A 24,779-nucleotide genomic window follows, 5' to 3' on the forward strand; every position below is an offset into this window, starting at 1 on the left:
TTTATTTTTGAGAGAGAGAGAGTGTGAGCAGGGGAAGGGCAGAGAGACAGAATCCGAAGCAGGCTCCAGGCTCTGAGCTGTCAGCACAGAGCCCAACACAAGGAGACTTGAACCCTCGAACGGAGAGATCATGACCTGAGCCAATGTCTGATGCTTAACTGACTGTGGCACCCAGGTGCTCCTTAAAAATCTTAAAAAGGATAACAACTGCTTCCATTCTACGCAGTATGAGCTAATCACTTTGTGCATGTGGACGTAATAGTACTCATCTGTAACCACAGTGCTCATACTTTTTTTGCATTCTGCTTTTTGTAACTTTCACAAGGATTCTTCCACATTTCAACTAATGATATGCCATAATTTATTATGGTTCTATAATACAACTGTTCTATTTTTATGTTATGCCCAGTTTGGAGTTATTACAGATTATTTTGCAAAAATTGCCTTCATGTATATATCTGACTGTGCCGACTACTTTTTCTAGGAGAGGGATCACTAAATCAAAGACTATAGAAAACCTGATGGGTTCTTAGTAAATATTTCTGCATTGCTTTCCTGAGCATTGTCACTAATTAGCGACAATGTAACCAGCAGTACACACATATAGGACAATGTATGAACACACATCCTAGGCTAATAATAACAGCTACCAAATGTTATATATGTACTGTGTGCCAAGTTCATTTACTCTCTATCAGATGATTTACATGTCATGTTGCCGTATTTAATATAACTTCACACAACAACCCTAGCAGGTAGATCTTATTATTATTCCCACTTTATGAAAGAGGAAACAAGTGTAGAGTAACTTGTGCAAAATCACAAAGTGATAGAGACAGGATTTGCCTCTGTCTGACGAGAGGCCAGTTGCTAAACCTTTATTTTGCCTCCTTGGCAACACCTCTCTATTAGAAACATGTCTGTTTCTTGTAGTATCTCTAAAGGTGTGCCATTAGAGATTATTTTTGCCTGTTCTTGGATTTCATATAAATGGAATCATACATTATGTGTTCTTTCTGTTTGCCTTTGAAAACTCAGCATAATGCTTTTGAAATCCATCCATATTGTTGCATGCATTAGTAGTTTGCTCTTTTTATTGCTAAGTAGTATTCTATTGCATGAACATATCACAGTTTGCTTATCCATTCTTCTCTTAAGATAACTGGCCTATATCCAGTTTTTGGCCATGATGAATAAAGCTACTATAAACATTCTGGTACAAGGCTGTTGGTGGACCTCTGAGTTCCTTCCTTGTATAAATAGATGGGCAGAGAATTACTGGGTCCATTTGATTTTTCACAGGCAGGAAGTGTGACTGCTGTGCCCAAGTAATAATGAAACTATTTCAGATGTATTGTATGACTGAGCGAATGAGAAGTGTGTTGATGTTGTTAGGGGCCAGGATTTCACTGTGGAAGAGGAACATAACGAATGAGGGGGGCAGGCAAGAGAGAATCATGTGAGAATGGATTGGAACAGATGTAAATTTATGGTTTCTAAGGCATGCGTATATTTGTCCATATGTGTGTTAATTGTACATGCATACCTGCATGCATTTATGTGTGCGTATATACACATATTTATGTGTATGTGTATATACACCCATATATTTCCTAGCTCAATCTGCCCAAAGAGCTTAGAAGCAATGACACCTCAGTAGGAATGAGCCCACTTAGTGCCCAGACCTTGGTGACCAATATCATTTCCTACTAAAAGGAATGAGGATTCCTTGGAGAAACAACTAATTCTAATGGGATGTCAGGGTAGGTACAAGATGAGCCTGAAATATTTTGTTATACCAGAAAGTAAGGAAGTGTTTTAAAAAAAATAATAGAGGCAAGCCACCAAAACATGGAAGCCAGCTTGGAGGTGCTCTCCTTGGTAAAAACTGGGACAATTTGAAAAATAATTGCGAAAAATAATAACTTATAAATCATTGAAGGAAAAATAAGGATCTATGAATCCATAATGATAATAGGGAGAAAGAGAAGAGTGTCCCTTACATCAGAATGCCATTGGCTGACTGGTAAATATGGAAGGAGTGTTAGAAATGGAAGTCATCATTATTCAACCATCACTGTAAATATTGGCTCAGGCAAGAATTGCCAATGAATGCTAAATCCAGAGGGAGATTTTGATTAGGAGGATATTCATTTGGTAAGAAACTATCTTAAGAAAGTATCTCTTCACAGATTGATGATTAGTTATGAGGGGAAAAAAAGTTTAACTTCGCAGTGGAAAAATTGGATAACCCCTTGACTGGGTAATCACCCCTAACATTACCAATGAGGGGCAGAAGAACATGTGCCTTCAAAATTGATACCCTGAGAATGAACATCATTTATGTAGTATTTCAGCCTGGAATCCTTATCTGGATCTAATCACTGGGAAAGATCAGACAAATTCCAAATGAGGAACATTCCCAAAAAAAGAGGAGGGTGGTGTCGGTTGAATTCTTCAAAAACATCATTGTCATAGAAGACAAAGAAAGGCTCTGTGGAATGTTCTAGATTAAGTTACATTCAGAATATGTTATGACTGAATACAGTAAGTGATTCTAGACTAGATCCTGTACTAGAGGTAAAACAAATGCTCCAAAGGACAATATTAGGTTAGTTGGTCAATTGAAATACAAATGGTAAATTAGGTTTGAAGTGTGCTGTGTTTATGTAAGAAAATATCCTTATTCTTGGGAAATACACACGAAGAATTTGGGGGGTAATAGGCCATTATATATGCAATGTACTTTTTAAAAAAAACTCAGAGGAAAAGTATGTGTGTTTGTGTGTGTGCACACATTTAGTACATACACCCATGAAGAGAGCAACTGATAAAGCACACAGGGTAAAACTTAACCTGACTAAAAGCTACACGTGTTTTCTTTGCAATAGTTTGATTCTTGCAACTTCCCTGCAAGTTTAAAGTTATTTCCAAACAAAATCCTTAAAAAAAAAAAACAACAAACCTGCCCTTGGCAAGTCTTCTTCTGTCTCTGGGCATTCGGTCAACACATGTCTGAGAAACATCATAACTGAGGTGTGTTTATTTATTTATTTATTTTGGCTCCAGCTAGAGAAACCCATAAAAAAAGGAGAGTTTTTAAACTGGTGCTATTTTTAGAGGTTGTAGTAATGTGACTTGCAATAAAATGTATTCCTCAATAAATATAATTGCTCTATTGTCCAAAAAGCACGAGCAGTTTCTGTTTTCATAACAGTAACGGTGGAGTTGTGCTGATAACGAGGAAGACAAAATAATCGTCTCAGCAGGTGATACGTGTTGCTAGATTTGGAAAAGATTTTCAAACAACCAGAAGTGGGGGGAGGGAGCGAGAGCTCCGCAGTACTCAAACATGGTCTCAGAATATAATTTTGATTCTCAATTCTTTTTGATAGAACAAAAAGCTCTTGCCAATATAACATAGTGGCTAAGAGCAATCAGACTGCCTCGTTCAAGTTCCAATTTGCTGCTTACTAGCTATGTGTCGTTGGGCAAGTTACTTAACCCCCGTGTCCCTCAGTTCCTTCATTGTAAAACTGGGGATAATAATAGAACATATCTCAAAGAGTTGTGAGGAATAAATAAGTATATGTAATGTGCTTGGCACAGGAAAAGCATTAGAGAACTGTCTTTTGTTATTGTTGTTTACTTAGTAACAAACATGATGTTAAAATAGGTCATTTTATTATACCTCAAAATGAAGAGAATTCACAAGATCTCAAGATCTCAGAGCTGTTGATATTGATTTGCACACCAACTGGCTAAATTTACTAAGAATATTATTTACACCAACATAAAAACAATCAAGAGACCCACTTACTAGCACACTACTGCCTAGAAGTAGCATGGTACTTAGATTTTATCAATGACAGTGTTAGTTTTATGTTGACTGTAATATTTCTAAGTTTTGACTAAAGATTTACTTTGTAATTTCTTAAAAAGTTGCTCTGGCTTACCTTTAAAAAATATTCCTTCTAAACTAAGTGGAACCTCTCTAAATACGGCTGCACATTAGAATCATCGGGAAGTTTTTAAACATCCCATTGCCAAGATTGTAACACATACCCACTTAGTCATAATCTATGGGTAACGGGTGAGACCCAGGCATTAGTAGTTTTCCTAAAACGCCTCTGGTGATTTCAACGTGTGGCCAGTTTGAGAACCGTTGTGCCAAAGTCTTCCAAAGGTGGAAATTTGATGTAGGCTATTATCATGTTGCTATCAATTAAAATGGAGTGAAAGGTAATCAAAGTCAGGAGTACCAAATGTCCCCAACGTGACACTAAGTAACAAGAGGTAGTGAAAATACTATGGTAAAATCAACTCAGATATAATCAAGTCTTTTGTTTGGGAAGCAACTGTCTACTTCTTATCTTTGTTATTTCCACAGAAGTTAACGCAATTGGCCATTATCCATGACATATGGAAAAGTGAAGATTTCAAAATAGCAAAATGTGGAGCAACAGGGAAACAAAGCAATACAATCATGCCAACCCTCGCAAAATAGAAACTATTTTTCAGCATAATTTAGAAAATGAGTTCAAATTACTCAAAAAAAATATAGTATGGGACTAATTTTCAAAATAGCATCTTGCACATTTTGCTGTCTATTGGGGAAATCAGTGATGGCATGCAAAATTTTCAGATCTCTGGCTTGGAATTTGGGCACTATCTAAAATCCTCTCTTTAGTAACCAACTGCTATGCAACAGTTCAAATTGGTCTGCTGGTGCAAGGTGAATATCTCAGCAACACCAAAGGATTGATGCCTCTATAGTTGAAGAGAAAACTAGATCTGGGACAAGTCTTAGTTTCACATCCATTGAGACCAAATAATATTCCCTTGTTGGATTTTAAGATGGACATGAATTTTTGCACAATCTTGCATTTGGCATTATAGTGCACTTATTCTTCATTTATAATTGCATTCTTTCAAATTATTAATGCATGCAAATTGCACTACATAAGATAAATAATGTAGAGTAAATTGATGATAGAGTTCAGATTTAGGATTTCCAAAATGAGTCACTGCTGGCCTTTGATTTCCTTGATGTAATTTGGCATTTGGAGAATACTGACTTCATTTAAAGCCAGCCAAATCTAAAAATTTAGATTTTTATTAAAACCTATCTGATATCATACCACGCTTCATTCATCTCAATCCCATCTCTCTCAGCTAGACTGCAATCAAACACAAACAGGGACCAAACTTGAAAATTCCCTGAGCAAACAAAACCAATTTGGTCATCCAAACAAAGCTTAATTTAGTTTATTTTGCAAGACAAGCGAGGCTAACTTGACTTGGGTCGCTTATGCTTGTGCCTATGAAGATTATAAGCGAAACTTAAATTGTTCCCCAAAATTGATATGAAGTAACCACTAACCAAGTGCCTTTCATTTAAGAAAATTCTAATATTGTAACCAGTCACTGTGAAGAATAAACAATTACCGCCTCCATATTCTGTGAACTGCTTTATGACAATATGCCTCTGAGCATCATTCCATGTTTTTGTTCGAGTGCACCCGATTTGCAAATTTCTTGCTGTATACACAATAAACTTTTACTAATTACTACATCAGTGATCCATTGGCTTTACTTTTTTCTGAACTTTTGACAGTTTAATGTTGAAGGTGACACACCATGTCCTAAGCTTTGTGTTTATTAAAAGCTTTGTGTTCATTAAAAGCTTCCTGAGAAGTGCTAGGTCCCAGCAATTGTTAAATTCCTGACCAATATGGGAAGATGCAGGGCATCTATTGCATATTTCATGTGTTAAGAGGGGATGGGAGCATAATAGCAAGAATCCCTCGAGGGTAGTGGGAACATACGGATTTGAACCCTGGCTTTGCCACTTGCAATTTCCTAATTTGTACAATGGGGGCAGTAATGGCTGCTTCACACAGCTGATGTGGGAGGAAAAATATGCATATGAAAGCACTTTGTAAAGTATAATGCATTATTCATATGTAAAATATTATTACGTCTATTGTTACATGACACATGTAAATCCTTCTATTCAGCATTTACATTTTTTGTTTTGGTGTGTGTGTGTGTGTGTGTGTGTGTGTGTGTGTGTGAAGTACTCCAAATAATTACTGAATGTAGAACCTTTCCTATTTAGTAGGCTCCTAAATGATTAGATATTTAAAAAATTTGAATGAAGTCAAATATACTATAATCCTGATTCATGCCACTAATAAAAGGAAACAGATCAGATAAGATGCTGTTAAATAGGATGTCATTCAGCATCTGAAGTCATGGGCTTGAATCCTGGTTCTGTTGACCTGCATGGGGTGACCTTCAGTAGCTCATTTACATTGCAAACCTCCAGTTTCTCCCTCTTTAAAACGAAGGGCTGAGGGGTGCCTGGGTGGCGCAGTCGGTTAAGCGTCCGACTTCAGCCAGGTCACGATCTCGCGGTCCGTGAGTTCGAGCCCCGCGTCGGGCTCTGGGCTGATGGCTCAGAGCCTGGAGCCTGTTTCCGATGCTGTGTCTCCCTCTCTCTCTGCCCCTCCCCCGTTCATGCTCTGTCTCTCTCTGTCCCAAAAATAAATAAACGTTGAAATAAAATGAAGGGCTGATTTGGATGATCTTTAAGATTCCACTTCTTCTTTTTTTTTTTTTTTAACTTTATTTACTTTGAGAGAGAGAGAGAGCGTGAGTGGGGAGTAGGCAGAGAGAGTGGAAAAGAGGAAGAATCCCAAGCAGGCTCAGCACAGAGCCTAACACATGGCTTGAGCCCACAAACCATGAGATCATGACCTGAGCTGAAACCAAGAGCCTGAAGCTTAACCAATTGAGCCCCTCAGGTATCCTAAGATTCCACTTTTTTCTAAATTTTATATCATCGTATCTAATAGGATTGGCTATTTAATATTGAAATAGCCTTATTATATTCATGAGTTTTCTATTTTAATAGCTACTTGCTTCCCAAACTTCTAGAAGTTCCATGTAGACAGAGATAAGCATTTACCTAGTTTCCCTTCTGCATCGCACACTGTTTCCCATCCAACGGACTCCTTGTCACCTTCAAGAGACATCAATCCCATGCAAACTTCTCTGACCTGCCTCCAAGGAGAATTTGATAATCCCTTCCACTGTGTTTCCACTGCAATATAGCCATGTATTTAAACCTCTAATTCTGATTGAAAGGTCAAGTGAAGAAATTTGAATTTTTTATTTTTATTTAAAAAATTTTTTTAAACGATACTGTTTTTAATTTTTTTTTTTTTAACATTTATTTAGTTTTGAGAGATACAGAGACAGAGTGCGAGCTGGGGAAGGGCAGAGAGAGAGGGAGACACAGAGTCCGAAGCAGGCTTCAGACACTGAGGTGTCAACACAGAGCCCGACACAGGACTCGAACTCAGGAACCGTGAGATCATGACCTGAGCCGAAGTCGGATGCTTAACCGACTGAGCCACTCAGGCGCCCCTCGAAATTTGAGTTTTTTAATTAAAAAAAATGTTCAGCCCACAGTGTTTGAGTCCTAGAAGAGGCTTTATAAATGTTTGCTGAATAAATGGGGGCACGAATGAGTAGCAAGCATTTCACAATTCGGACCAGTGTCCTGCACATGCAGGCTCCATCCATTCTGAGTTTGAAAACAGATGGCTAGGTTTCACACAGTTTAGATAAGGTGAGTTTTTTTAGTCAGAGTTTCACAGACAAAGAAAAACAATGAGATGCCATTATAATATGCCGTCACATCGAACTTTCCCTTCTTTGCTCTTGAAATGGTTCGGTTTGGAATGTTAAACTATAAACAGGAAATCTGTCTGCTTCTCTGTTGTCTGATAAGTCACATGCATAACCTAGGCATGGTTAAATACTTGACTTAACAGGATTCCTGTTAAATTCTTGGTTCCACAGGACAGCCAGGGGATTTTCTTATTTAGAAATCATGAAAGACAGGTGAGTCCGTGAATTAGTAACATGATTGAAATTTATTTCTCTTGTAACATGGAATATAGATTAGATCTACTATTTCCAACCGCACGTATTGTATTTTCCTTGTATAGAATTCATGTTGATTTTAGATTTTTGAATTACTGATGTGAGCGCACATTTGGGTGGAGAGGACACAGGGACGACTCAGAAAAGCACAGAAGGAAACTCTTTCAGTTCTCTGTGTATTTGTGAACTGTATTTATAACCCACTGAATATAGAATTCCTGCAGGATTCATCAGAGATCTACAGTCTTCCTGCTGATTTATATTTGTTTTGCTGATTCAGCTGGTAGATGTGTGAGATCACTTGTAGACCATTCTACAGTCAGCAAATGTCTAAATTGAAGCATCTGTTCCTTGTTTTAGTCAAAACTCTCTGGTTATCAGTAGGCAGTGAGTGAGAAATGGAGAGAAGGTGTTTGAAATAACTCCTAGATAAACACTGAAATAACTCCCACGTGAACAGGAAGAAACGTAAATCTCTTCTGGTAAAGGAGGCTCTCCTCCCTGGGGAAAGTAGAAAGAAGGCAATATGCAATATTCAATTAGGTTTGTCATTATTTGCAGCATTTACTCCAGGAAGTACAAGTATGGTTCATAAACCACAAAAACACCGAATAATTCTACCCACCCTGATTTCTTGATCTCCGTGAATACAGTGAAAAAAAAATACATTATTTTTACACAGTAATAGTTAACCACATGATAGACACCAATTTATTATTATTTTTTAATATGAAATTTATTGTCAAATCGGTTTCCATACAACACCCGGTGCTCACGCCAATAGGTGCCCTCCTCAATACCCATCACCCACCCTCGCCTCCCTCCCACCCCCCATAAACCCTCAGTTTGTTCTCAGTTTCTAAGAGTCTCTTATGCTTTGGCTCCCTCCCTCTCTAACCTCTTTTTTTTTTTTCCTTCCTCTCCCCCATGGGTTTCTGTTAAGTTTCTCAGGATCCACATAAGAGTGAAAACATATGGTATCCGTCTTTCTCTGTATGACTTATTTCACTTAGCATAACACTCTCCAGTTCCATCCACGTTGCTACAAAGGGCCATATTTCATTCTTTCTCTTTGCCACGTAGTACTCCATTGTGTATATAAACCACAATTTCTTTATCCATTCATCAGTTGATGGACATTTAGGTTCTTTCTGCAATTTGGCTATTGTTGAGAGTGCTGCTATAAACATTGGGGTACAAGTGCCCCTATGCATCAGTAGTCCTGGATCCCTTGGGTAAATTCCTAGCAGTGCTATTGCTGGGTCATAGGGTAGGTCTATTTTTAATTTTTTGAGGAACCTCCACACTGTTTTCCAGAGTGGCTGCACCAGTTTGCATTCCCACCAACAGTGCAAGAGGGTTCCCGTTTCTCCACATCCTCTCCAGCATCTATAGTCTCCTGATTTGTTGATGTTGGCCACTCTCATTGGCATGAGGTGGTATCTGAGTGTGGTTTTGATTTGTATTTCCCTGATGAGGAGTGACGTTGAGCATCTTTTGATGTGCCTGTTGGCCATCCGGATGTCTTCATTAGAGAAGCATAGACACCACTTTAAACAGGCACTTTGCTCAGCAAATCCCAGTCGAATTCAGTGGGCAGTCATTCATTCATTCAACAAACATCACTGCTAAAGAAAGGTAAATAAGAAAAGACCCTGCCTTCAAGTAGCTATGTAACTCCTCAGTGAGTAGGACGATTGGATGTGAGGGGGAGGACAGAAACATGTGGAAGGAGGTTACCTGAGAACCCAAAACAGAATTTTGATGAGTTTCATGTTGTTCTTTGAAGATAGGTTTAAGGAAGGTACTTGATAGGATCTTCTTAAGCATAAACATTGAACAGTCCTGTGTTATGTCATCCACTCTCCTTGTTTAAGAATTTTACCTGAAGGGCTAAGGAGACTCATTAGAGATTATATCACTGGGCATTCATAAAACCTCGTAAATCTACATTTTCCTTACAACTGCTGAGTGGCTCAGGAGGGCTTAATAAATGAGGCGAATTGTCTGCCTGGCTCCATTCAGAGACCAGGATGTCCAAGGATCTTCACGCTCGGGATTGTCTCTTACTTGCTTTGATGGCAGTTTCATCACTAATCATCACCAAACAGATCTGGCAAGGTCAGGGATATATAAGTACATGGGAAAGCTTCCTGTGGTAAAAGAAGGTATCTGGCAGTCCCCATTTTTTGGTAAAACAGGAACTCTGATGACACTCAGTATGGGTCTTTTCTGTTTTTACCAAATTACATTGGTCTGAGAAGCTACTTAAGTACAAATTCAGAGTGACAGCAAAGTCACTGGCACCCAGAGTGAGATGAAACATTGAAAGGGAGAGGCCATCTCAGCAAACAAATGTTGGCAAGGATCCCACAATGCATTTTGGAGGCATAAGGCAATTCTTTAGGTTTTGTGCGGTGAAGAACAGAGATAGCTAAAAAACTATAAAAGTATTCTTGGTAAAGACTCAGTACTTGACCTGTGAACAATTATGGATTAAAAGAATGAGAATTCACTACTCTTTTTAAAAATCCCTATAGATGGACGTGATCAATCCAGAGCAATAAAAGCCTAATGTTGAACTTGAAGTGGGTTTGGGTACCAGTAACAACTACAGGTTTGGATATAGGCTGCACAACTGCACAGATCTGCCCTTTAGCCACACTTAGCTAAGAGCCTGAAGAAATCCTTTCAAAGGAAATAGAAAATAAATGATAGTTCCAAATTATTGAGTATTTCTATTTTCTTGTACTCTGCATATTGATGATCTAAAAAACTCTACAATAGTATAGAACTAAGTTAGAGTTCTCGTTATATACTTAAGATTCACCCAATAAAATTAGTTCTCTGATTTTCTTTTTCCTTTAAATATAAAACAGTGAGCTAAAGGATGCCACCAGTTATTGGTATAAATAAACATTTCACTATATGTCCCTCTGTAGGTAATTTTAACCAAGATTCTGCTGATCTAACTGGAGTGACTAGGTAAGCAGCAAACTTTAGAGAACAGTGCCTCAACAAAGTTCATGCCTGTGTAGCTTTATTACAAATCACAACGGCACTTTTTCAGTAGCGGTTATTTTAGTAGCTAACAAAGACATCAAGATATCATTGGATGTCAGATAAGAAAAGTGAAATAGTTATACATTTGAATTGGGTCAGCAAGAGCTTATATCATAAGCCTATTCCTTTATAGAATTCTAACAATATTTCAAGACTCTCACCATCTGCTCTTTATTTGGAATAGTTATTTTCTTCTTGACTTTTCCACCTCTTTGAGAGCCAATTTTCACAAATAGCTATAAATCAGGGGAATCAACCTCAGTAACAAGGAAAATTATTCTGAACAATGCATAATATCATGGCAGGCTACCAAATCACTGTGAAAATGCTAGAAGGAAGTCATTTGGTTCTAAATGTGAATGACAAGGATGTTAGTTTACGAATGTCCAATCAAGACATATTATACTAGGGTCCCAAGAGAATATTCTTTAAATACAGCTAAGGTCACAGGAACTAATGATCTTATCATCATTGGATCAGTTCCCAGTTGGCAGAATACAGACTGTTTCTTTTACAAAATTGAATTTTCCTGGAGTCTTACCATGTAAGTACAAGATTCAGAGCAGGGCTGGCGTGTTCTGAGTTAGGCCACAATTTCTTCCATTATCTCTTGCACTAGATTTACTTCCTGAGAAATATGCTTGGTTAAGAACAACAAGCCACATTCAAAAACTTAACCACATTAGTAGAAATATTTCTTAACATGTTACTCTTATACTAACACCAGTATAGTACCAAGAGGAAGGGGCAACAGACAAGAAGGCTCTGTCTTCATCACTTCCTTTACTTGTGTTACCTTCTCCCTTTACCTAATTCTCTTTGATCTGCTGATACTTAATGTACAGTCTAGGGGCCACCAGTATGAGCATCCTTTGAGAGACTGAAGGAACGCAGACTCTTGGGTTCCACTCAGATCTGTGGATTCGAATCTGCATTTGACAAGATCGTCCATGGGATTCTTGTGTACATTAAAGTATATAGGACATCCTCCTAAAGACATACTTTGTTCTGTTGACAGGGAAACAAGACATTGATCCCTTTTGATATTTTCATTTCTATCATCTCCACTGTTATCCAAAAAATTCACAATCTAGAATCAGCCCTCTTCACCAAAGCCGAAATAAGATGACTAAGAAATAGCCAACATTTGTTTAACCCTTTACAATTTACAAAATACTTTTCATCATCAAATCCACTTGATGTTCGCAGGATCTTTGAGAGGTAGGCAAATGTTATAATTCTCACTTCACAAATTAGACAATTATGGCTGATGGATGTTAAGTGACATCTTCCAAATTATACACAACTAATTTTCTGACTCCAAGTTTAGCGCACCTTTTGCTACTGCACCATGATGATCGGACAGAAGATCTCAAAACAGAATGGCAGGGGAGAAGAATAAATTTAGGACCTCAAATAGAGGTAGATATTACTGGGAAAAGTTGCTGGAAAACTGATTATGTAATTCGTAGCCACCTTATCTAAGATTTCACCCCCAATGACCAGGATATACAAAAAAATCTAGTACATTTTAAAAAGATATTCAGCCTCTTCCTGATTAGGAGCTAAACATAATCATAAGCAACGGAAGGCAGGAAAGCAAGTGGGGCTGTGCAAGCGTTTCCCTGCTAGCGATTCTCACAAGCACATCAGCAGGAACCAGTTGCAAGGCAGCTCACCGGCGGTAGTCCCAATACTTCGGTCCCACTGGGAAGTGTTTGGCACCCCTTTTCACCTAGTCTGCATACTTGCATCAAACAGATAGCATATGACCATCATGGTTTTTGTAGATACTTCCTTTCAGGCAAAAGCCACATTTGCTTTATTTATACATTTCTGCATTTCCTTTATTTATGCATTTATGCATTTGTCTGACTTTTCCCATGCTTATATACCATGCTTCCAAAGTCAACTTCTTTTTTTTTTTTTTTTTTTTTTTTTTTTTTTTTTTTTTGGATTTCCTTGTTAGGAAAAGACAGGCAAGTTTTTCCAAGAAAAGCTGCTCTGCCAAACCCACTGCCAGTCCTGGTCACCGGTCTTCATGTGCTCACAGTAGGAGCCCCACCATGTAGGCAGCTGCAGGAAAAGTCGAATGCCTTCCCCCATGAGTCATGGCCTCTGTGCCCTGGGGTTTGGTATGTACATCTTGGGCAGATCATCCATTAAAAGACAAAAGAATTAGAACATCTTTGAAGAAACAAATTTTATCACCAAATCTCTATAGGTTTTCCTTTTGAGAGTTTCAGGGTGAACGATGATTTGGCAATTAAGGAAGTTACTGAGTAAATTTGGGAATGCAAACCTTCTTGAAACAATTTTCAAAATGTTTTCTCCAATATTTAAAGCAAGGGTCAGCACACAAAAGGGGTGGTCAAGATTCCAAATCATATCTCCAGCATCTGTCCTGTAAGTGAGGGGATGCATTGAAAGCACGGAAGGGCTGAGTCCACAGCAATGTGCTCAACTCGATGGGATTTCCCGATATAGATGTGCACACTCCCTGGAGATTCAAGCTGGACAAGAGCCCTATACTCAAGATGGAGAAAACAATCTTGCTTTAAGTCTAGAACTAGGAATGGATAATTCTTCCAATCACAAAGTAAACACATTCCCAGCTAAATATGGGCACGACAGCATGTCGATAAAATTCAAGTGAGATCTGTTTTTGGAGCACACAATTAAAAACTGGCAACAGCCGGGAGTTCCCAAATGAGCTTAAAATTAATCATATTCTAGTATTTTTACTCCTTTCATTTCAGTAATTTGTTCTATTCATTTCTGAAATGCTTCATTCTAGGGGCTTCTACTTGTATATATTCTCTCCTGGCCATCAAACTTTAATACTTACTGGTTTATTTTTAAACTCTATTATTTAACTTCTAAAAAGAAATAATAGAAGCTACAATGAACATGAGGCAGTGTGGGTAAAAATTCTTACCATAGATACTATTCAGAGAATCATGCTGCAAACAAATATATTGGCTCTAATTATTAGCCTTGCCATTTATGCTGAACATGCCAACATATTTTCTGTACCCCATCTCTGTTCTCTCTGTCTGAAATTTTCTCCTCTCTCCTCTTTCCAAGTCTGGTGTCTTCTCCTCTTGGTCTCTGCTTTAATGTTATCTTCTTAAAGAGGCCTTCCTCAACTACCTTACCTAGGGTAGTGCCCTCTGTTATTTATCAGAATATACTATTTACTTATTTTATCGTATTTATCATTATCTATTATCACGTGCTGTGTTTGTTTATTGCCTGTCTCTCCTAGCAGCATGCAAAGTCTGGAGGGCAGGAATCTTTCTATCTTTATTATCCTTGTATATTCATCTTCTAGTCTAGAACAAAGTAGCTGCTTAGTAAATATATGTTGAATGAATGAATGGACATTTGACTTTTCCTTATTTATTTAGTCCTAATATCAAGTCTTAAAGATTTCCTGGTTTCACTTTCTTTATTATTCTTTAAACTAAACCCCAGATTTTCAACATTTTTTTAAATCTACACATACACATTATCATACAACATGGCTATTATAGCCTGAGAAGTAGTTTCTGAATTTGAGAAATAAATAATCCCCTTGATTCTGAAACCTAAATTTAAAAAAGAAACAGCCATCTATCTCCAAGGGATAAGAGTGTTGATGAAGAAGAAAACATTCGCTTTTTTTAAAAGTTCTGTTAACTCCATAGTTGAGTTGGTTTTAAAGAATATTTCACTTACTTTTAGACTCTGATTTAAGTTTCGTCAAGTCAACAGATATTTCTTGATCCTTCCTGTAGTTAATTTGATTGCCCCATTTTGCAATTATGGAAGTTTAGACACAGCCTAGGCGATTCCTCAGACGGAATGAGGAATAACTCTAATTCACAATGTACACACACAGACAAGGGGGAATTTATAGAATACTGTGGGTATCAGATTTGTATAAAGCTTTTGCCTCTCATCTTGTCCACCAAGGAGATGGAGACTATTCCTCTTCCTCCAGTACGTACGATTTCCTTTACATTTCTAGTTTGGGCACTTGATGTCCAAGGACAAAGGGGACATTTGCTGGCTTCTGTCTTCACATGAGCGTTGGCCAATGGGATGGCAGTGAGTCTAGCCCACCTTCTCTAAAGGAGGGACGTCATGAAAAGAAAGGGTGTGTCTTCCCTTTCCTTTTAACTCGTTCCTGTTATCTGGAATGCGGACTTGGCAGTGAGTCATTTTATACCATAGGGATGAGGGCGAGATCTTACAGATAAAGGAGCCAGGACACGAAGGAACCTAGCTTCATAGCTGACTTTGTGGAGAAAGCTGCCATGTGGCTTAGACTTTAAGTTAATGTTAAATGTCCGTCTTTATTACAGCTGCCAAATCGACACTCCAAGTAATATGTCTGCATAGGATTCTCTTATATATCTTTTCCAAAATTTTAAATAAAAGAATTTACTTGATTTTAAATTCAAATAACTTCTCCTCCCACCCTCCCCCCCCCCCCACTCCCCACCCCACGCCGCAAAGCCTCTATTCTGCCTGGAATTTTCTGGGTGTTTCCAAAAATACAGAATAACTGAATACACCTTGGAATGAGAGAGATCTCCAATGCAGTCATGGAGTTACTTTATAAGTACTGGAAAATGGTCGAAGACAGCATTCTAAGACAGATTGGGCTTCATTATGAGATGTTTTAATTTTGTTTTTTTCCAACGTTTTTTATTTATTTTTGGGACAGAGAGAGACAGAGCATGAACGGGGGAGGGGCAGAGAGAGAGGGAGACACAGAATCGGAAACAGGCTCCAGGCTCTGAGCCATCAGCCCAGAGCCTGATGCGGGGCTCGAACTCACGGACCGCGAGATTGTGACCTGGCTGAAGTCGGACGCTTAACGGACTGCACCACCCAGGCGCCCCATGAGATGTTTTAAATGTTGAGGGCAACTCTTCAGTAAGGGAAAATTCTTTTCTCCCAAAGAAGGTTGAGAAAAATATTGAGACAAGTATTTGAAACATGACTTCTGTGTTCTAGAATATGCTGGGATACAGAGAATTCTAAGCTTTTTTTTTTTTTTTTTTTTTTGTGATCAAAACTTCTAAGTTTCAGAACACAGAAGTATATGGAGATTTTTAAAAGTGAAACCTTTGCAGAAAGCTCTGGAGGAGCAGGGGAAAAGGCTCACATATTATCTGTTGCAAGGATATCTTCCAATCAATATACTGTGAGAACCTTTCTTTCTCTACAACTTAGAAGTAATGTGCCTATAGATATTATCATATTCTTCAGAAATTGATGACTTCTGAACCCACAAACTAACGTGGTTTAGGTACTTACTATGGACTAAGTGCTTTGCATGTAGTAACATGTTTATTTATCAGGAAACTGAGGCACAGAGAGACTAAATAATTGCCCCAGGTTCTAAAGCTGAAAGGATGCAGAGCCAGGTTATCAAAGATGACTCTAGAACTTCTAGTCTAGAAGACTAAATTTCTGTCAGATATAATCATAAGTCAGGAACTTGTTAGATTTCTGAAATTTGAAGATTCCAAAATGGTCACAGCTATGGCCACATGGACATCAAGCACTCTATCACAGCCAGTCCCTCCTTTCCCCAAATTCTGAGGCTGTATTTTATCCTACTGAGAGTGATTACTGCATTACTCTGTTTACAAGTTTGTGGGGACACATTTTGGGGAGAAATTTTCTGTTTTTATCTACAATCCAGTAACTGTTACTATCTGCATGTTATATCACAGAATGTGACATTTATTTTCTCTCATTTCCTGCTCATGTCCATTCACCTGCAACACAGGACAAAGGGAAGACAGAACTGGAGAGTATTCCTGCCTACACATTGTACCAGCCATCTTTGGCTTCAAAAATATGGGTTTAGAAACTTTTGTACAATGAAGGTACAGTGTTTTCCAGGTTGAACGTCAATCAGTGTGCTTAAAATGCCTCACACCACTGCCAAACAAAAATGCCTCTGTTCGGGGTGCCTGGGTGGCTCAGTTGGTTAAGCATCCGACTTCGGCTCAGGTCATGATCTTGTGATTTGTGAGTTCAAGGCCCACGTCGGGCTCTGTGCTGACAGCTCAGAGCCCAGAGCCTGCTTCGGATTCTGTGTTTCCTTCTCTCTGTGCCCCTCCCCTGCTCATGCTCTGTCTCTCTCTGTCTCAAAAATAAATAAAACATTAAAAAAAAAAAAAACAAAAACAAAACACCAAAAATGTCTCTGTTCGTGAGTGCTGGCTCAACAATCTCTTCAGAACTTTCGGGAAATGGAGGTGAGTGGAAAATTAGCTGCTGACAAATGCACTGCTGTCAATGCTAGCCGACACACTGGACATGAACCAGCCGAAAGTGTTGTGACTTTTCTAGCCCTGACTTCAGGCTTCACTGGAATTGACTACATTTGTCCAAGAGAAACCATGGCACAAAAGAAGTAAGCTGGGAGGCATGGGCTGAATGCAAACAGAGTTAGTATATTTTCTATGAGAATCATGATTAGCTACCTACATTTATTCAGGTGCTGAAACTTACACAGCCTTTACGGATCCAGGAATATTTCTTTAAATGTTAAATTGTTTAATGCATGCATAATGATTATCATTCTGTGGTGTAGGGTTATCACGCAAAGATTTCTTGGAACCATAGTCCGAACAATATAATAATGTAATTTTATGACTAGAAGGGACCACCTTATGATAGCGATCAATGCTTTTCATCAAATATTTGAGAGTTTCCCTGTCTGGTCACACAAGTCCCTTTGCTGGGTATACGTGACTTTTTCTTGCCATGGAGTTCTGAATAGAAAGAAACATGTGGCACTCTCAGGCTGTATATTTAATTGCTGGTGTGAAAACCTCCAGAGTTCTCTTTGCTCATTGGTGCAGCCACGACTGAGTGTTTGGCAGAATGGTTACATTTTGTTGAAACTGGATCCTTGAAGGCTGCAATGAGTCAACAGGCAACCAGCACTTAATGGAATATGCCCTGAGTGAGAAATAACCCTTTGTTGTTTTATAGCCATTAATTTTTTTGGGTTGCTTATTCACTATCACAGCATAACTCATATTAATCTGATGGATATAGAGATTAGTATATATAATGAGGGTAGCGTGCCACACTAAAATATGTAGCATTGGTTTTAGGACCGGGAAGTGTTTCATAAGGAAACTATTAGCGGAGGCCTAAGGGATGGCATTCTGTGTTTTTCAGTGGCAACACATTTAGTAAATTCTTACTTGAATTAAACTGAAAGCATATGATATACTTCAATAAACTTGGGAAGAAGTTTGAAAACTCAACATCCAAAAAACAAATAGTCCAGTGAAGAAGTGTGCAGAAGACATGAATAGACACTTTTCCAAAGAAGACATCCAGATGGCTAACATACACATGAAAAATTGCTCAACATCACTCATCATCAGAGAAACACAAATCAAAACCACAATGAGATACCACCAAACACCGGTCAGAATGGCTAAAATTAACAACTCAGGTAACAACAGATGTTGGCGAGCATGTAGAGAAAGGGGAGCACTCGCACTGTTGGTGGGAATGCAAACTGGTGCAGCCACTCTGGAAAACAGTATGGAGGTTCCTCAAAAAATTAAAAATAGAACTACCCTATGACCCAGCAACTGCACTACTAGGTATTTATCCAAAGGATACAAAAATGCTGATTCTAAGGGGCACATGCACCCCAATATTTATTGCAGTGCTTGCAACAAGAGCCAAATCATGGAAAGAGCCCAAATGTCCATTGATTGATGAATGGATAAAGAAGATGTGATATATATGCATGATGGAATATTATTTGGCAATAAAAAAGAATGAAATCATGCCATTTGCAACAATGTGGATGGAACTAGAGTATATTATGCTAAGTGAAATAAGTTAAAGAAAAATAAATATCATATGATTTCACTCATATGTGGAATTTAAGAAACACAACAGAGGAACATAGAGGAAGGGAAGGAAACATAAGATAATAACAGAGAGGGAGGCAAACCATAAGAGAGTCTTAAATACACAGAACAAACTGAGGGTTGCTGGAGGGGTATTGGGTGGGAGGAAAGGCTAAATGGGTGATGGGTATTAAAGAGGGCACCTGGGATGAGCACTGGGTGTTATATGTAAGTGATGAATCACTAAATTCTACTTTGGAAATCATCATTACACTATATGTTAACTTAGATTTAAATAAAATTTAAAAATTAAAAAAAATAGAAAACTGAATGCTAGTATTATGTATTGGTTGCTTTGGGTAGCATTTAACGAAGTACTAAGTCTATTTGCCACGTGGTTGACTACCCAGTCCCAAGATCGCCCACTAATCCATGAGAGACACGTGAACACCTTTGCTCTTCCTACACAATTGAAATTTGGGGCATGTTTGTTATCTCTGCAAAACCGAGCCTATTCTGACAGAAATGTAGTCCAATTAGCCTCATTTTACAGGTGAAAAAGCTGAAAGAGATATTGGTGAATATCTCAATAATTTCTAAGTCATTAAAGGTAAGGCTGACACAAGTCGGTGTGTTTTGTCACTGTGAACCAGTGTGCGGCCTTTTGGGCAGCAAACAGGATATTCTCCAAGCAGATCTTACTCCTTTAACCCCTGTCAGAGCTTGTGCAAAAATGGAGTAAATGCCCTTTGACTCAAGAAGACTCTCTGGAGGAGATGCAGAACTTGCTCAAGAAGACAAAACCAGTGGGTCATAGTCCACTATTTTAGTTCAAGGAGAAAGGAGAGGAAACAGAAACCCCTACAACACACACAGGAAATGCACCCTCATTAATTCTTCAGAAACGAACATCTGCAAAAGCAGGAAGAAATCTGTACTAATCTGGACTATCTATATGACTTCCAAAATCAACACTGAAGGGTGGAGGCTTTACGTACAAGAATCAAGTAAACTCTCAAAAATTAAATAAAAATCTTGTACTCGGCAAGCAGCATTTCAGACATTGCTGGGTGTTCAAAGTACTTGTGTCTCACCGTGTTTTCATGTCTTACCTCCTGTGGAGTAAAACCACCACAGAAGTTTGAGGTCAGACGAGCAGGAATGTTTGACAGAGCTCAGCCTGCCCTGATTTGTGGATTAGAATAATGGCAGTCTTTCCAGGAGATCAAAGTCAGTTTTGAGGGGATGTCTGCTGGTTTCTCACACAAAATGTATGCTTCTCCTGGGAATGGTTAACAAGGTCTTCACTGGAACATGGTGCTATCATTCCACATGTAGAGAAATTCTTTATCTCATCAGAATGACAAGTAATTGTCAAGTTAGCAGTCAGTTGTTTAATCCAAACAGATGTGTCCTCACTGGAATCAGGAAACTAATTGAAAACTGAGCCCTCAGTATTTTCAGATTCTAATTTTCCTCACCAAGATGAGAGAAACTTATGCTCCTTGAGAGTTACAGTGAAAGAATGGGATTGAAAAAATATCTGAGGGTCACCTGGGTGGCTCAGTCAGTTAAGCCTCCAACTCTTGATTTTGGCTCAGGTCATGATCTCATGGGTCGAAGGATCGAGCCCTGCTTTGGGCTCCAAGTTGAACATAGAATCTGCCTGTGATTCCCTGTCTCCACTCTCTCTCTCTCTTTCTCTTAACTTCCACCCCCTCTCTCTTAAAATAAAGAAATAAACATTTTTTAAAAAAGAAAGCATACCTGAAGTTGACAAAAAATCAGGACCTCATAATGAAATGATTGTGACTTTAACTTTCTCACTCTCCTCGGCTTCCCTCTAACCACAGAGAACTGCGAATGAATGAATGCAGAGATTCTTACCCTCAGTTTCCATGTTCATGCAATTTCTTACAAAATATGACAGATTATAGTCATGCTCTGACAGGGCATCAGCATGTTAACAAACACTTCCAACAGTAAAATGCAACACGCAGCCAAGGAGAAAGAAGGCAACCTTCTTTCTGCATCAGGTAAGCCTCATCTTTTTGTCCCTTTAACTTTAGAAATACTCCCCCCTCCCCACTGCTTCTACTTCCCCTTGGAAGCATTTTGTATCTTTTTCATTGAATTCACTCCTCATTTACCTGTACACATAGAGCATGATTTCTGTGTTTTCCCTAGAGCCTGTTTTAGTTTTTGAGGTTGGTTCTTGTTGCTGATTGTAAATATGCCAGGATAGACACATTAGTTTTTAAGCAAAAAGTATTTTTTTAAAATAGTTTGTGTTTTCAGTTAGAAAAGCTTCCTTTTGAATCTTTAGCAGTTCCTTTCATGAAGTCCTGGGCGGATTCAACATTGACATAATCCTGAATCAAGTTCAAATCACCCAACTGTAGAAATGGACAGAAGTGTACTTTGAAAATTCTTTTTCTCATGATCACCCTGCCACCGTTTGTCACTCAGTACTCCAAATGAAATAATGTTGCACCAAGAACTTCACAACCTGCTCCCAGTTAGGTAGCATTAAATAGTAGCCACGGAGAAAATAAAAATAAATATCCTTTTCCTTGATACACGAATTCCCCAATGTAAGAATGATCAGACTGATTTTGTTTAACTTCTACACAGGGAAGTTGAGCTCTTCTTCCCATAATTATTTAAACCAGGAATTGGCAAACTCAGAACTGTGAGACAAATCTAGCCAACTGCCTGTTTTTGCTGGTCCCACAAGCCAAGAAGAGCTTCTATACTTTTAAATTGTTTTTAAGAATCAAAAGAAGAAGAATTTTTTGTGACTCAACTCAGAAAATTATATAAAATTAAAATATTCGTGTTCATAAATGAAGTTTTATTGGCACACAGCCACGCCCAATCATTTACTTGTCGCGTATGATTTTTTCATCCCACAATGGCAGAGGTGAAGAACTGCGGCAAAGACCATATGGCACAAAGGGTTGAAAATATTTACTAACTGGCCTTTTATAGAAAAAATTTGCCCCCACCCGGTTTAGACTACCTAATTTCACTATTAAATAATAAAAGAGGTTATGAGGTCTGGAGAACACATAAGATTTTGTTTTGAAACCTGAAAAAAAAAAGGAAAACATATACAACAAAGATTTGACTATTTCTCAGTAGGGAAAAAGAAAGCTAAAATTATGAAAGGAACGAGGGATTTGGAATCAGAAACCCAAGAGTGAACCCAAGTTTCTCTACACACTGATGGTTGACCAGTCACTTTATCTTTCTTTCATTCATCTATTCAGAAATTTGTGGAGTGCTTACTTTGTGCCAAGCACAGTGAAGACACGGCGAAAACAACTGTGAACAAAATATAGACACTGTCCTAAAAATGCCCAAGTCTTGTTGCAAGGGTTAAATCCAATAACGTGGTTGAAAGAACTCTGTAAAATTTAAAGCACTACCTATAATTATTCATATATTTGAAGCTGCAAGTATGTAGTTTTCTCTTAGGTATGACCCTGATCATGCAAAGCTTAGAAGACCTTTAGAAACTATCTGCTGCTTTTTACTAGACAAGAGGCGTTTTATTCAACTCTTGAAGCTTTACTAACTTTATCTTCATGTCATCTCAGCGATGCAATCCCTGTTCTTTAATAACGTGTTACTTTTTTAGCATCTATTCATTCTGTACATAAGGTACAATTTGAGGGCCAAACACAGAAACAATAGTGGTCATAATTGGCTCCTTGCTTATCTTTTGATAGGCTTACCTGTGGCTTTTCTTTAAAAGAAAAATTATCGGGAAAACACATTTATCTTGGGAAAATAAATAGTTAAGGTATTTTGCCATTTAAGCATAGTGCACATCATCATCATCATGCAGTAACTGCTGAGTAAACACTTTTATCTACTCAGTATTTAGGTATTTAAGTTTTTGATAGAAGGAGTTGGAAAAAACTAAGCTATATTTTCTGATAAAGACATGTTTGTTAAATACTACTGTTAAAAATATCCATTCGGCATTAATGATTTTTTAATTTTTTTTTTTAATGTTTATTTACTTTTGAGAGAGAGAGAGTGTGAGCAGGGGAAGGGCAGAGAGAGAGGGAGACACAGAATCTGAAGCAGGCTCCAGGCTCTGAGCTGTCAGCACAGAGCCCGATGCAGGGCTCGAACTCACAAACTGTGAGATCATGACCTGAGCTGAAGTCGGTCGCTCAGCCAACTGAACCACCCAGGTGCCCCGATAAAGAGATGTTTATTAAATACTACCGTTAAAAATATCCATTCAGCATTAATGATGCTTTTAATAAATGAATAAAAAATATCATTATAGTGAAATGTTCAAAATACTATTTTTAATTCTTCTGGTTTATCTATCAAATTAGTCAACAAAATTCAATACGTCAAATTGACTTTCTGGATAAAATTAGTTCTCTTTTCAAACTTGCATATTTTGAAGTAAATATCTAATATCCACACTGCCCACAGAATGTTTTATTTCACATGTATAGAACAATTTGATTAGAAATTATTACTTTTAATAAAACTTACATTACTAAGTAATTGTTCACTCCTAAAATTTTTATCTTTCCCTTTTAAATGAGAAGCAACGTGGGGCGCCTGGGTGGCGCAGTCGGTTAAGCGTCCGACTTCAGCCAGGTCACGATCTCGCGGTCCGTGAGTTCGAGCCCCGCGTCGGGCTCTGGGCTGACGGCTCAGAGCCTGGAGCCTGTTTCCGATTCTGTGTCTCCCTCTCTCTCTGCCCCTCCCCCGTTCATGCTCTGTCTCTCTCTGTCCCAAAAATAAATAAACGCTGAAAAAAAAATTAAAAAAAAAATAAATGAGAAGCAACGTAAATGAAAAGTAAGTAATTTCATATCTGTCTTCACATTACTTTCTTATTTAACCTCAGTTAAAAGTTATAATAATCATGAAACGTTATGTTAGAATATTAAATGCTTTACAATGGGGGAAAGATGGGAGGAGGGAATCATAAGTGTCTTTATTCAGGACCTGACCAATATCCTCATTGCACCTTCTGCTAACACTCTACCAGCTCTATTTTAATAGAGCCAACAGAAATAAACAAGTCTGAGAGGAGTTAAATGGCTAGAAACTCTATGATTCATTCACCTTTTAGTGCTAGGTATTAGAACGGCAATCATTAACATGAAAGGAATAGAAATTTTTATTTCATCAAAAGTTCTTCCCTTAAATCACACTATTCAGACCTCATCATCTTTAAGAACATTCCTAACTCCTAGAGAAGTGCCCTTAAGTAAGGCATTAGATCAGCATCCGTTCCCCTAAAGGCCCCAAATTATGCAAATTACATTAACATGTAGCTGCATATACCACACAGGAGCCAAGGGACAGTGCATGTTGGTAACATGCTACAAATAATGATGACTGTACATTCTAGTGTCATTTTATGCAGTGTTGCACCAGATGACATTATCCAATGTGTATATTACAACTTTCCCCTTTACAGTCCTTTCTCCTCAGAGCAGTCACCTGCTCAAAATTTTAAATCTTCGATGATAGTTCTTAACCTTCCTTCGATCATGGTTCTATTTGAGAAACTGATGAAAGAGCATATGTAGACATATGTATATACATATATATATGTGCGCGCACGCGTGTGTGTGTGTGTGTATACATATATATTCTTATCCTCATAACATTCGCAATACCATTTCAGTACCTCACCTATGCACCTGTTTACTTCTTCACCATTGAGGTCCACTATAATACTTCTACCTGGGGGACTTTCACACCCTGGCTCCACTTTAGATGCACATTTAAGGCCTAGGGAGAAGGCAAGAAAATGCTTCTCACCTTACCTTTTTTGTTCTTTCTTTGGGGGGGGGGGGGGGGGGGGGGGGGGGGGGGGGGGGG

General features: G+C 38.3%; 1 long non-coding RNA gene across 1 annotated transcript in view; it reads right to left on the bottom strand.

The window, feature by feature from the left end:
- LOC121038064 (uncharacterized) overlaps nucleotides 1–24,779 on the bottom strand; it is a 259,619-nt gene that overhangs the window by 133,806 nt on the left and 101,034 nt on the right. The gene's annotated exons all lie outside the window — the stretch shown is intronic.

The sequence above is a fragment of the Herpailurus yagouaroundi genome, unplaced genomic scaffold (genome assembly GCF_014898765.1).
Source record: "Herpailurus yagouaroundi ecotype Mexico unplaced genomic scaffold, PumYag 165, whole genome shotgun sequence".
Classification (NCBI taxonomy): Eukaryota; Metazoa; Chordata; class Mammalia; order Carnivora; family Felidae; genus Herpailurus; species Herpailurus yagouaroundi.